The 12,077-nt window shown below is 31.1% G+C and overlaps 1 non-coding gene across 1 annotated transcript; it reads right to left on the bottom strand.

The window, feature by feature from the left end:
- Positions 1-11,442: 11,442 nt before the first annotated feature.
- On the bottom strand, positions 11,443-11,516 carry TRNAV-AAC (transfer RNA valine (anticodon AAC)). Its single transcript has one exon. It is a non-coding gene; the product is annotated as a tRNA-Val (tRNA).
- Between the last annotated feature and the right edge of the window lie 561 nt (positions 11,517-12,077).

The raw sequence follows: 12,077 nt of genomic DNA, 5'->3' as shown, positions 1-12,077 counted from the left end.
CTGTAGCGTGAGACAAAAAGTAAACTAAACGCACCGCATCGCACCCAATCGCCCATCTAAACCCACCCTTAGACCGACAAGATAACCCACCACACCACCACACCTTATTTGTAAAATTTCATTGATTTAAATAATAAAACTAATAATGTTTAAATTTGACTGTTTCCGTGCGCATTGTAGAAAGTTCTGGGGTTACGTTATAAACTAGTATGAATTTTGACTTTATATAATTTTGAATATGTATTTTTTACTTGATTCAAATTTCATAAATTATTAACATAATTATTGATATAGTATTTATCTATTTTTACATACAAATAATTATATTTATTCAATATAAAAATTTGATATATTTATTTAAATATATAGAACTGAAATCAAAATTTCATGTATATAATCGGAGTAAATTAAAATTTATGCATTAAATTACATATTTAATCAAAATTCATGTATAATATCGAGATGTTTTAACTTAAATAGAAAGGCAGTTAAAACTCTTATTAGACATCAGTTTAGCACAGATTCAAACTGTCCTATCCCCATCCCCTACCCTTAATATTGTGCAAAAAAATGTATAATATTGAGATTTATCCCATACAAACTAACGGTACATGTTTTTTTAATGATACTTGTCATCTATGATTACCTTGATTCTTCTTTTAATGATACATATTCTAGTATAAAAATAATTATATTTATTCAATATAAAAATAATTTGATGTATTTATTTTTGTTAAATATGTATATTTGAACCACAATCAAAGTTTTATATGTATAATTACACCAAATTAAAATTCATATATCAAATTACACAATAAATTAAATTTCAATTTCAATGGAATTTGGATGAGATTTGCTCCCTCGAACCCATTATCCATCCAATTTGTTGGTTTGATTTCTTTTACTTATTTTCTTTTGCTATATATATATATAATATTTTAAATTGGATAAACCTAATTTATTAAGAAGAAAAAAACTATTTTATTAAGTGGCATACTCATTACTCAATCATTATGACTTTGGGTTACTTGGTTTGGTGGAATTAGAGCTATGCCAGTAATAATAGAAAAACAGTAAGCAAGTCCAATATTAAGAATGCATAATAGAATTTGTTTTGTGTTATATATATTTTGTAAATTATAAGAGGAGGGTAAAGCCCTAACAAAAACGTGATTAGGGTGACTTGAACCCAAGCTACACCTGAGATAGTGAACATCCTAACCATCAAACTAACACATGGGGTTCTTTTGCACCTTACTTTTATATAGAGTTTTATAGACTAGATTTTATAATCTCGAGATTTGCTAATTTAATTATAAATAATTTTAATTTTAATTATATTAAATTATTAATTTCATATGTTATCTAAATAAATTTAAAATTTTACTCAAATAATTATAATAAATTATCACTACAACAAAACAGGCCTATGGTGACACTTTTTTTTAACTTCGGACGATGCAAAAAAGGTTGGCAGAGGCACTCTCGACGATTCTCACGACGCTTCTAAAAATGTCATTGTTAGCACCGTTGGCATAAGTACCGCGACCCTTTGGAAAAAGCATCGGCATAATTCAATCTAGGTCGACCTTTATTTAAGGATTGACAAACACCTAGTCAAGGCCAACCTTTAAAAAAGGTTGGGATAGGAGGAAATAGACGACCTAAAAAAGTCAGAATAAAATATTCATATGCAGAATTTTAAAGAGTTGGCTCATGCCTCCGTCAAAGGCGACTTAAAAATAGTTGAGTTAGGTCGCACTTGGTTTGACTTTTAAAAGTTGGTTCATGAGCTAACCAAAGCCAACTTAAAAAAGTCGAGTTAGTGTATGTTTATGCCGACACAAGAAGGGTTGATTTAGGTTAGATCGTCGGGTTAGATCTTGCCAACTCTAGCTTTATAATGGTTGTACTAGATGCAATCAAAATCGACTCAAAAAAGTTTAGGGTAGACCATTCTATGCCAACCTTAAAAAGGTTGGAATAGACCCATCTAAGGCAACCTTAAAAAGGTTGGGATAAACGTTGTCTGCTCCAACACGTTACATACTTGGCTCATGTCCCATGTTTTTTTACAAATTTTTCCTAGTTTTTGAAGAGCCTATTTTGGTGAAATATGACCAACTTTGTATGTTTTGGGTTTGGACAAGTTTGAGACGATATTAATTGAACAGTTAATTAACATAAATTGATCATATTAATACAAAATTACTATTAAGTAATGCAATTATAGTTTATATACAAAATCCTAATAGAAGCAATCAACACGTAGGCAACATGTTGTCCATTACATCACTTGGTAACTATATTCAGTGAATGAGCTGCCAACACATAATATGCAACAAGCCTTATTCATCTTCATTATCCGAACTGAAGGCCTTGTCATCAAGTCCTCTAGTTTGAAATTCAATTGCAAAAATAACAATGCACATTTTCTATTTATATGAGTTAGATGCAGAACAACATGAACACGTGGGAAGAATATTTCAATAATAGCCAAAAAACCATAAATAGATTGGATTGTTTGTATTTGCTCAGCATGTTTAGTGCCCATCTCTTCAATCAATGTATTGATGGCCAGTGTAAATTGGCTTCCTCGGGTTACTGAACCATAACCAAACAATATAGATTTGGTTATCCCACGTCCATATCCCAACACTTGTCCATATTTGTCAGGGTCGAACACTTGTGTATACTCCTCGTTTTCCAATGCAACATTATCTTGATGCGTGAAAGAACTCCCAAGTGTTGGCATAAAGTCTTTAACCCTCTTGCATGCTTCATCCTATAGTTCTCTTTCATTAGAAAAATCTATTTTGAAAATAGTAAAACTGATGTCAAAATAAAATAAAAGAAATAAATAATACAAATTTTTTCTTACATAAACTTGTTCTGCAACCTCACTACTCAATTTGTCAGTTCTATCTTTTCGCAAATGTTGGAATCTAAACTGCTCCAAACGCGAGGGTTCACGACCTTCCTTCTCAGCCTATATTATACAACAAAATAATAGTTGTTAATAATATTCACCAATGAGCGCAGAACACTTAAGATAGGTTATATATTAATTAATATGTAATACTTACAAATTTTACATTAAGGGTTGCATATCTTATATTACCAACGACGTGTGCATAACGCACATTTGTTTGAGATTCTTTTGCCTTTTCTGATTTTGCTTGTTAAAATTGATGCAAAAAAAATTAGAGTAATAGGAAAGCTAAGTTTATTGTGGCTCATTCAACAAATCACGCATATATGCAACCTCTACTTTGATCATACCGTACGTGAAAGCAGAAAAATAGAACATTTAGTACAATAAAAGTGTGTATAGTAACTTGTGGTGTTCCCCATCACCCCACTAGCCACTTCCATTGATCATCATGCACACTAAGAGGATTATTTTCATATATTTCTTCAAGTGCTCGACCTTTTTAGACTATCTCTTTGTAGCATCTAGTCTTCAAAATCAATTTAAACTCCTTACGGAGTTTCCCAACATGTAAGAGAATGTCGGAGTCCTCCACCTTACCTTGAAGATCGAACTTTTCCTGCACATATAACAAATTAATGAAACAAGTACTCGTTACATACAATTTAAAATAATGCAAAATTATTGCTATTCATTAAATTAGAAAATTATTATGTACTACATACATTAATGATTCTCAATATGTTTTCCAACACATATTTGAAAAGATGTTTCCTATGTTTGGTATTCAAAGGACAAATAGAGCCGGTTCTTGCAATTGTGCTGAGGAATTCAGCCAATTTGATGCTTCCTTCCCAATAGGTTGGCCATATTGGTTGGCGTCTACTACTATACGAGTTTCAAGTTAAAGATTCCATATATCTTTCATGTTTGTAAGCCCTCGCTTTCTCTTAGTAGCCTCTATTAAAAGTAGCATCATATATAATGTACATAATAACGATAACTTCTTGCAATCTTTATATAAATGATGTTGATGAAACATTAATTACCAGTCGGAGTTGCAGGTACTTTTTTCGCTGTTTGACTAGGAGTTTCTTCTTTCATACTTTGGCTATCGGTAGGAGCACTTCCCAAGGTGTTCAAACCTCTCGAGGAAAGTCATACACTTCTTAATGTTCAAGCTTTACCAACTATGTTCCTAGAAAAAATAGAGTATGTACATACATATATATATGTTAGGCAACCCATCAACATCTATCATTTCGACAATGAGTGGTAATGGATGAAGGTTAACCAGAAAGTACCAGAGGGAACCGATAGAGCACCGAAAAGGTCTTAGAGGAATCATGTTCTTTTTCTTCTTATTATGTTCCCTTTTCCTTTTTCAATGTTTTGTACTTTGGGTTTTGAGGAGGAGGAAAAGAACAAAAGATTGGAATCGGGAAAGATAAATTTTTGACTTACTTTTATGATTTGTTGCCGAGAAAACCTAAGTCGATGATAAATTTGGAGGAGAGTTGGCTTTTTATTTGCCTATTATGATTTTTATTTTGGGTTTTCTCTTTGGGCTAGGTTTTTACTTAGGCCGACAAGTATATATAGTTCTAGTTTTCAAATTGTGTGCAAAATTCAACTTATTATATATGAGATTTGGTTTACCTGCAGTGAAAATAAAAGGGAATCAAAGGAAATTCACTTCAAAATTGTAAGAAATATATGAAATAAATGAGTAATAAATTACCTTTAGCTTTGTATCTAGCTTGGGTCGTGGTTAAGATCAAGAGAAAACAAAAGAGAATATGAAAAATTTTCTGGGAAATTATGACACTATGACTGCAAACCATTTTGTTTTGATGAGAACAATAGAGAGGCTCTAAACTACATAAAGTCAATGCAAAACTTTATAGAAGAGGCCATGGGAGGGTGCAAAATGAGATCAAAGAGATTGCAATAAGTTGATATATAAAAAAAGTGGGTGAATGAATGGATAGCAGAATATAAACAAAAGGTTAGGGTCTGATAAAATGATGGAACATGGAAGGGAAAATAAGCTAAAATTGAATCAACACCCATATGATAGTTTCAAAAACTAAACAAACCCTTACCATTCCTCAAAAATCAAAACCAAAATTCAATAAAAAAAACAACAAAGCTTTCCAAAAGGAGTTTTGTAAAACAAAGAAAAGTAGTATTAAAAATTATAATCTTATCAATCGATGCCTTTCCTACAATAAATCATAGAGCAAAACTCCACCACAAAACCAAACTAAAAATCCAACTCTGTCTTCCTTTTTTTGCCTTCTATCTCAAAAGAAACCACTTCCCTGTAGTTTCAAATACCTTCATTTTTTTATATATAAAATATGTATCTATACTTTGTACTTTAATTTCTCATATTCAGTTTTCGTTTCTAAGCAACAGATTCATATGGGATGCTAAACATACTGCTATTGGGTAGTAAATTGTTCCAAAGTTAAAAAATACTCTATCTAGGTTTTTCTTTAATTACCAATATCTATTTATTAGGAAGAAGAAATGGAGAAAAGGAAGAATATGGCAAGGTTTGCTGGAGTTAGCTGTTATTTTTTTCTTTCTTTTGTCTAATTTATGCCATTGGTTGCTTGTTAATTTGGCTGCTTCCTCATTGAATCTAGTTTTTTCAATTAAAAAATTACACCCACGTCCATATCCTCACCCATGGTTCCATTTTATTAAACAATTTTTTATAGTTCTTTTCATAAGTTAGGTGTACCGAATTCAATTTTAAAAAGTTTAGTAAAATGTTTTTGAACAAAACAGATTAATTTTTTCTTAGTTTATATTAGTTTCATACCATCACTACGGATATGTCACTTACAATAATACCATCACTTTGCATACATATTAAGTTACGATATGATGATTACACTACGAATATATGTATTCATTATCTTCTATAGTGGTTTCAATGCCTTGATTGTACAAATCTCTTGGTTTTATTTTGATAAAATGGAGCCATCCTCAACATAAAATACTTGTTTCACTTAAGAAGCATGTATGGATCATCTAAATCACGACTCCCTGTATGGATAAGCTTATAAAATTTCACCATCATAAAGCCATTTGCATCTTTTTTCATACTCATTGGAGATTTAATTTCACCTAATCACATCTAAGTACAATGACCTAAAACCTTTCATAATAGTTTAGCTCAATAATTTCAATGCAATTGCCATAATAGTTTCTCTCGTTAGCAAAAACCATCATGCCACTATTCTGAGTCTTACGATGTTGCTCACGTTTTTTCGTATGGACTCTAAAACCATTAATTATAAGCCCATCATAAAAGGAAACCACCTTATGCGGTCTTCGAGCAAGAATAATTACATCAGCATCAATTTATTCGACTTCCATATTTAGAATCTGACCATATAGTAGGAAATCGATTATCTCTTATTCTATGAACAAATTTCTACAATGTCCCTTCATTATATAAATAATAAGATAAATTATTTTAACCATGACAATTTACATGGTTTGCAAGCCATTTTGGGAACTTTTCAACCAACCATTTGTCCTTTGTACGTTTACTCATTTGAATGCCATCATAAGCAGCTCGTTAAGACTCTAAAAATTCCCTATAATATATTCAGTATTTTGTGGAAAATATTGTCAAAATGCATACAGATTAAGAAATATTACTTTATTCGTCTATTAGTTAAGCAAAAGAATTGAATGACAAGATTTTCCTCAAGAAACTCACTGGCAGTATGGTGATAACTTATCACTCTGAAATAAAACATAGCAATTTGTTTGTGCAAGAGGCGACATGTCCGAGATATTCATTTTCATAGTGCTAATTAGATGCCCTCTAGAAGAGAAAATGTACTATTTTTGAATATTCTCATCATTCTTAGGAGGATAGGAAAATATAGTCTCCACATTAGAAAAATAACGGCAGCAAAATGTAAGACATTCTGAAACTCTGTACCCTTCAGCAATGAAACATTTGGGATAAGCTTTATTCCACACAAAAACTTTTAATCCCATAAGATACTTGCATCAAATACATATATCTTTACATACTTATTATATACTATGTTAAAATAATAAAGATAAAATATTATGAAATATTAGTGATATATTTCATATACCTTTCAACCAGGTACATCCACTTATATTGAACAAGTCCACCAAGCCTAGCCTCTATCGACAAATGAATAATCAAATGAATCATGGCTGTGAAGAAACTTGGAGGAAATATTTTCTCCATTTCACAAAGCGTTAACACCATTTGTATTTGAAGTTGATCAACTTCTTGTGGATCAAGACTTTTTGCACATAATCTCTTAAAGAAATCCAATAGATCTGTGATAACACTTCTTTTCTACAACTCATCTTAAGCATATAGGAAGCAAATATTGTATGAGAATGTGACCGTCATGACTTTTGAGGTTGTTCAACTTGTTCTCTTTCAAATTCATGCATCGAGATACTTTTGATGCATACCCGTTGGGTACCTTCAAGTTCTTCACGATGGAGAGGAAAATATTTTTTTCCTTTTATGCAAGAGTGTAACACGCTTGCGGTAGGTACTCTTTCTTGTTTCTCATTTTTGGATGAAAATAACTTCAAATGCCAATATCTTGCAGGTCCTTGTGCTCATTGATATTGTCTTTACCCTCGTGTGAGAGATTAAGAAGAGTGCCAACGACATTGTCACAGACGTTCTTCTTGATGTGCATGACATCCAAGTTATGTCGAAGAAGATTGTAACACCAATAAGGAAAGTCGAAAAATATGCTTCTCTTCTTTCATAAAGTCTCGTCTTGATTTATGAGATTTTCTTCATCCCCTTCTACCACCAATTCTTCAAAATTGTTAAACAAATCACACCCCTCGTCTACATCGAGTTCTACTAACCCTATATCAAGTTCTTCTCTATCATTTTTTTGGGCTTTTCCATAAATAAAATTGATACCTTCAACTTCTCTTAAGATATCTTTCCCGAATCATGGTATATGAGCTACTCCACACTCTATAGTGCCATCGAATTCATGACTCTGTTTTCAAAATGAGTGTTCAGTTGATAACCATCGACGATGACCCATATAACAAAACTTCCGGCCATACTATAGCCATTGAGATTGATTTTTTTAGCACATATCGGGCAAGCAACACGACCTTTTGTACTCTACCCTAAAAGATTAGCATAAGCTGGGAAATCATTAATCTTTCAAAGAAGACAAGCCTGTTAAGTGAAAGATTTAGAAGCTGATGTATCAAAAGCATCAACTCTTGTCTACAGTTGCTTCAACTCATCAATTAAAGGTTGTATGTAGACATCAATGTCGTTGCCGGGTCCTTTCTCACCAGGGATAACCATTGATAATATCATCGATGATTGCTTCATGCATGCCCAAGGTTCCAAATTATAAAGAATAAGAAGTACGGGCCATGTATTGTGACTTGTACTCATTATTCAGAATGGATTTAATCTATTACTAGCCAAACCTAGCCTAACATTGCGATGATCAGTTACAAAATCAGGAAGCCTCTTATCAAACTCATCCCAAGTAGAACCATCGGCTGGATGTCTCAATATACCATCTTTGGTTCGTCATTCTTTATGCTATATCTTGGATTGTGATGTCTTGGAGGATTGAAACAATGTTTTAAGTCTAGGAATCAAAGGAAAGTATCGTAATACCTTGGTAGGCTTAAGACGGCGGCAAATACCATCAACCTGTTCATCTGTATCCAACTCTTCAAAAAACTGCCACCTTGAGCTTTTACATACATCACAGCTGACCTTTTTACTAGCGTCGCCCCAGTATAACATACAATCGTTAGGGCATACATCAATCTTCACATACCCAAGCTTTAGTGTAGAAATCTTTTTCTTCGCGTCATAATATGTAGTCAGGATTATGTTTCCATCTAGAAATGCCTCATTTAGAAACTCCAATAAGCATGTCAAATATTTTGTTGACCTAGAGCATCCATTATGAAATCTCTTATATCGACTTTGTTGTCTTGTAACAACGTACTAATTGAAGGAGAAGTTCTCACCGTTTGATTGGTTTGCACCAATGTCTTTTTAATGAATTCTCCATGAAAAATCCAATGCTTGTATTCTTTTATTATACCATGAAGATGAAGATGCTCACCCACAATATGTGGTTTGTGTAATATCCTATTATTGCAATGAAGACAAAATAATATATTTTTCCGTTAAAGAGTGATTTTCCAATTACAAATGCTATAAAAATTTCTATTCCAGCCAAGTGATTGGTGCTAAATCTCGGAGCATCCATCCAACTTTTATCCACCACATGTTAAAGTAATTAATATGAAATAACATAAGTATTTAAACTTGCAAATACCCACTTAGACATTTCATCGACAACATACAAGGTAGCAACCCAACTATTTAAACCTACAAATATCATTTAGACATTTCATCGAGCACATGTAAGGCACATGCCCAACTTCAAACTAAGACCTTATCCAATGGAGATCCATACAAATAAATAATAAGATTGTGTAAATGATAAGAAAAAGAATGCACATATACCACATTTGCCAAGTAGCACAAAGTAAAGTTTGATATGACTAAATGAAAATTCCCACAAACCATTGACATAAACAAATAACTCAAATATAAAGAGTTTAAGCAAATCATTTTTACCTCCATAACACATTTTTCAATGTAAAGCCTTCTCCTTATTTGATTACTCAAAGGGATCCTCTTTACTGAGTAGAGTTTTGATGACTGAAAGCCTTTTCCTTCTTTGATTTTCAATCCCCGACCACCCATTTTGTTTTTCTTTTCATAATGTGAATTCTGATTTTTGGAGTGCTAAGCCCATTGATATTTAGAACACTATTGGGATTTGGGTAATAACTCATAACATGTTTATTTGTGTAATAGTACTTCCAAATAAGGGCACATTAGCAAACATATTTAATTTGTTGGATAAACATATAATTTGTGCGAATCATTTCAGTATTGGGAGTATTTTAGAAACCTTTCTTTTGAAACTATGATATTTGTGTTTAATTCTTAATTTCAAGTAGGACAAATATTAAATATTAAATATATAATGTTATGATTATTATTATATTTGGACCAAATTGAGCATAGATTTGGAAACTCCCACAATTCATTTTTAATTTTGATTTGCATTTTTTTGTTTAAGCTCATATTTTGAACTTTATTTGTTTAAATCTTCCCAAATTTTGGACAAAATGATAATAACGTAAGTATGAAAAAAAGGTTGGGATAAATCATGAGCAGACAAATGCAACACAAAAAAGGTTGGGTTAGATAAAATATTTGCCAACAGATAATACAAATTGGGATAGATTAACATTTTCCCAACTCTTCCTAAAAAGTTGGGATATGATTAGATTTTGTTAACACAAAAAAGTTGCTTAAAGGTACAAATTTAAACGATACAAAAAAGGGTCGGCGTAGTCCAAAAAGAGTCTTAAGCTTTTCATATGGCAACACTTTTATATAGTTGGAAAATGTATAACAAAAGTCGGCATAGTGTTGGATAAAACCGACTCTTATTTAAGCGTTGCCTTAGACATGCATATTCCAACTCTTATACAAATAGTTGATCAGAACATATGTCAACAAGTCTATCCCGACATTTAGAAAAGTGTCGGCCCAAAAATGTTGTGTTAGAGATATTCTGTTTTAGTGTACGTAAGATATAAAATACATTTAAATACAATAAGATTATGTTACGAGAAGACTAAAACATAATACACAAAAAAATTGAAATGAAAACTATATATGATTTTTTCCTTGAATGAAACCCCTAAACATAAATAATGCAAATCAATTGGTGACTAATTGTGTAGATTAATATATAATTTAAAAATAAAAAAATGCAAAGAAATTGAGTATGGATTATGAATCAAATAATTATTTAAATAATTTTAATTTCTAAACATTTTTCCCCAGTTGGTTGAACACAAGTGTTAAATTGAAATGCAAGCCTTTTAAATATATAATTTATAAATATATTAAATTTTAAAAAAATAAAAATTAAGTAATAATTTGTTCTAAATTAAATTATAGTGAGAAATTATTTGAATAGTTTCAAATCAAATCGTTGTGAACTAAAACTTTTTATAAATTAAATCATAATAATACATAATGTAAAAAAAAAATTAGAATGCACACGAAAAATAAAATAAATGCAAGATAAATAAAAAAATATATAAAAAATTATTAACTCATAAAAACATAATATGAATTTATTGGAAATAAATTTATAATAATAAATCTATAACAATACTTAATACAAAAACAAAAACAAAAACACAATTTCTTTGAACAAAAAAAGGAATATGCTATTCCTTTGAACCAAAAAATAATCCATTATCCCGAGATAGAAATAGAAAGTAGCTTGGTCTGTCGGCATGAGCCCAATAAGGAGTAAACGTGGGATATGGGTTTGATCAAAGCTGGCCCCCGTCGTGATCGTCTAAAACGTCTTTAAATCAAAAAATTTTGGCGTCGCCCGGACTCGAACCGGAGACCTTCAGTGTGTTAGACTGACGTGATAACCAACTACACCACGACACCTTATTTGTTAGATAATAAAAACTAATGTTTAAAATTTTCTGTTCCTGTATACATTATAGAAGGTTATGGGTTTATGGGTTCAACTAATTTTGATTTTATGTAATTCTCTATATATGGTTTTTACTTGATTCAAATTTTATAAATTAATAGCATAATTATTTATATAATATTTATATAATTACATATATAAATAATTATATTTATTTAATATAAAAATATATTGATGTATTTACTTAAATATATACAATTAAACCGAAACCAAAATTTCATGTGTTTGATTGGACTAAATTAAAATTCATGCACTAAATTACATATTGAATCAAAATTTCATTTATAATATTGAGATGTTTTGACTTGAATGAAGGAGTGATTAAAACTCTTATCAAATATCCATTTAGCATGGGTCCAAACCGTGCTATCCCTATCCTCTACGCTTAATATTGTAAAGAAAAACATATAATATTAAGATTTAACCCCTAACACACTAATGAGACATGTTGTTTTTATGATACTTGGCATCTATGATTACCTTGATTCTTCTTTTAATGATACATATTCTAG

The sequence above is a fragment of the Gossypium hirsutum genome, chromosome D12 (assembly GCF_007990345.1).
Source record: "Gossypium hirsutum isolate 1008001.06 chromosome D12, Gossypium_hirsutum_v2.1, whole genome shotgun sequence".
Lineage (NCBI taxonomy): Eukaryota > Viridiplantae > Streptophyta > Magnoliopsida > Malvales > Malvaceae > Gossypium > Gossypium hirsutum.
This window is presented reverse-complemented; position numbering and strand designations above follow the sequence as displayed.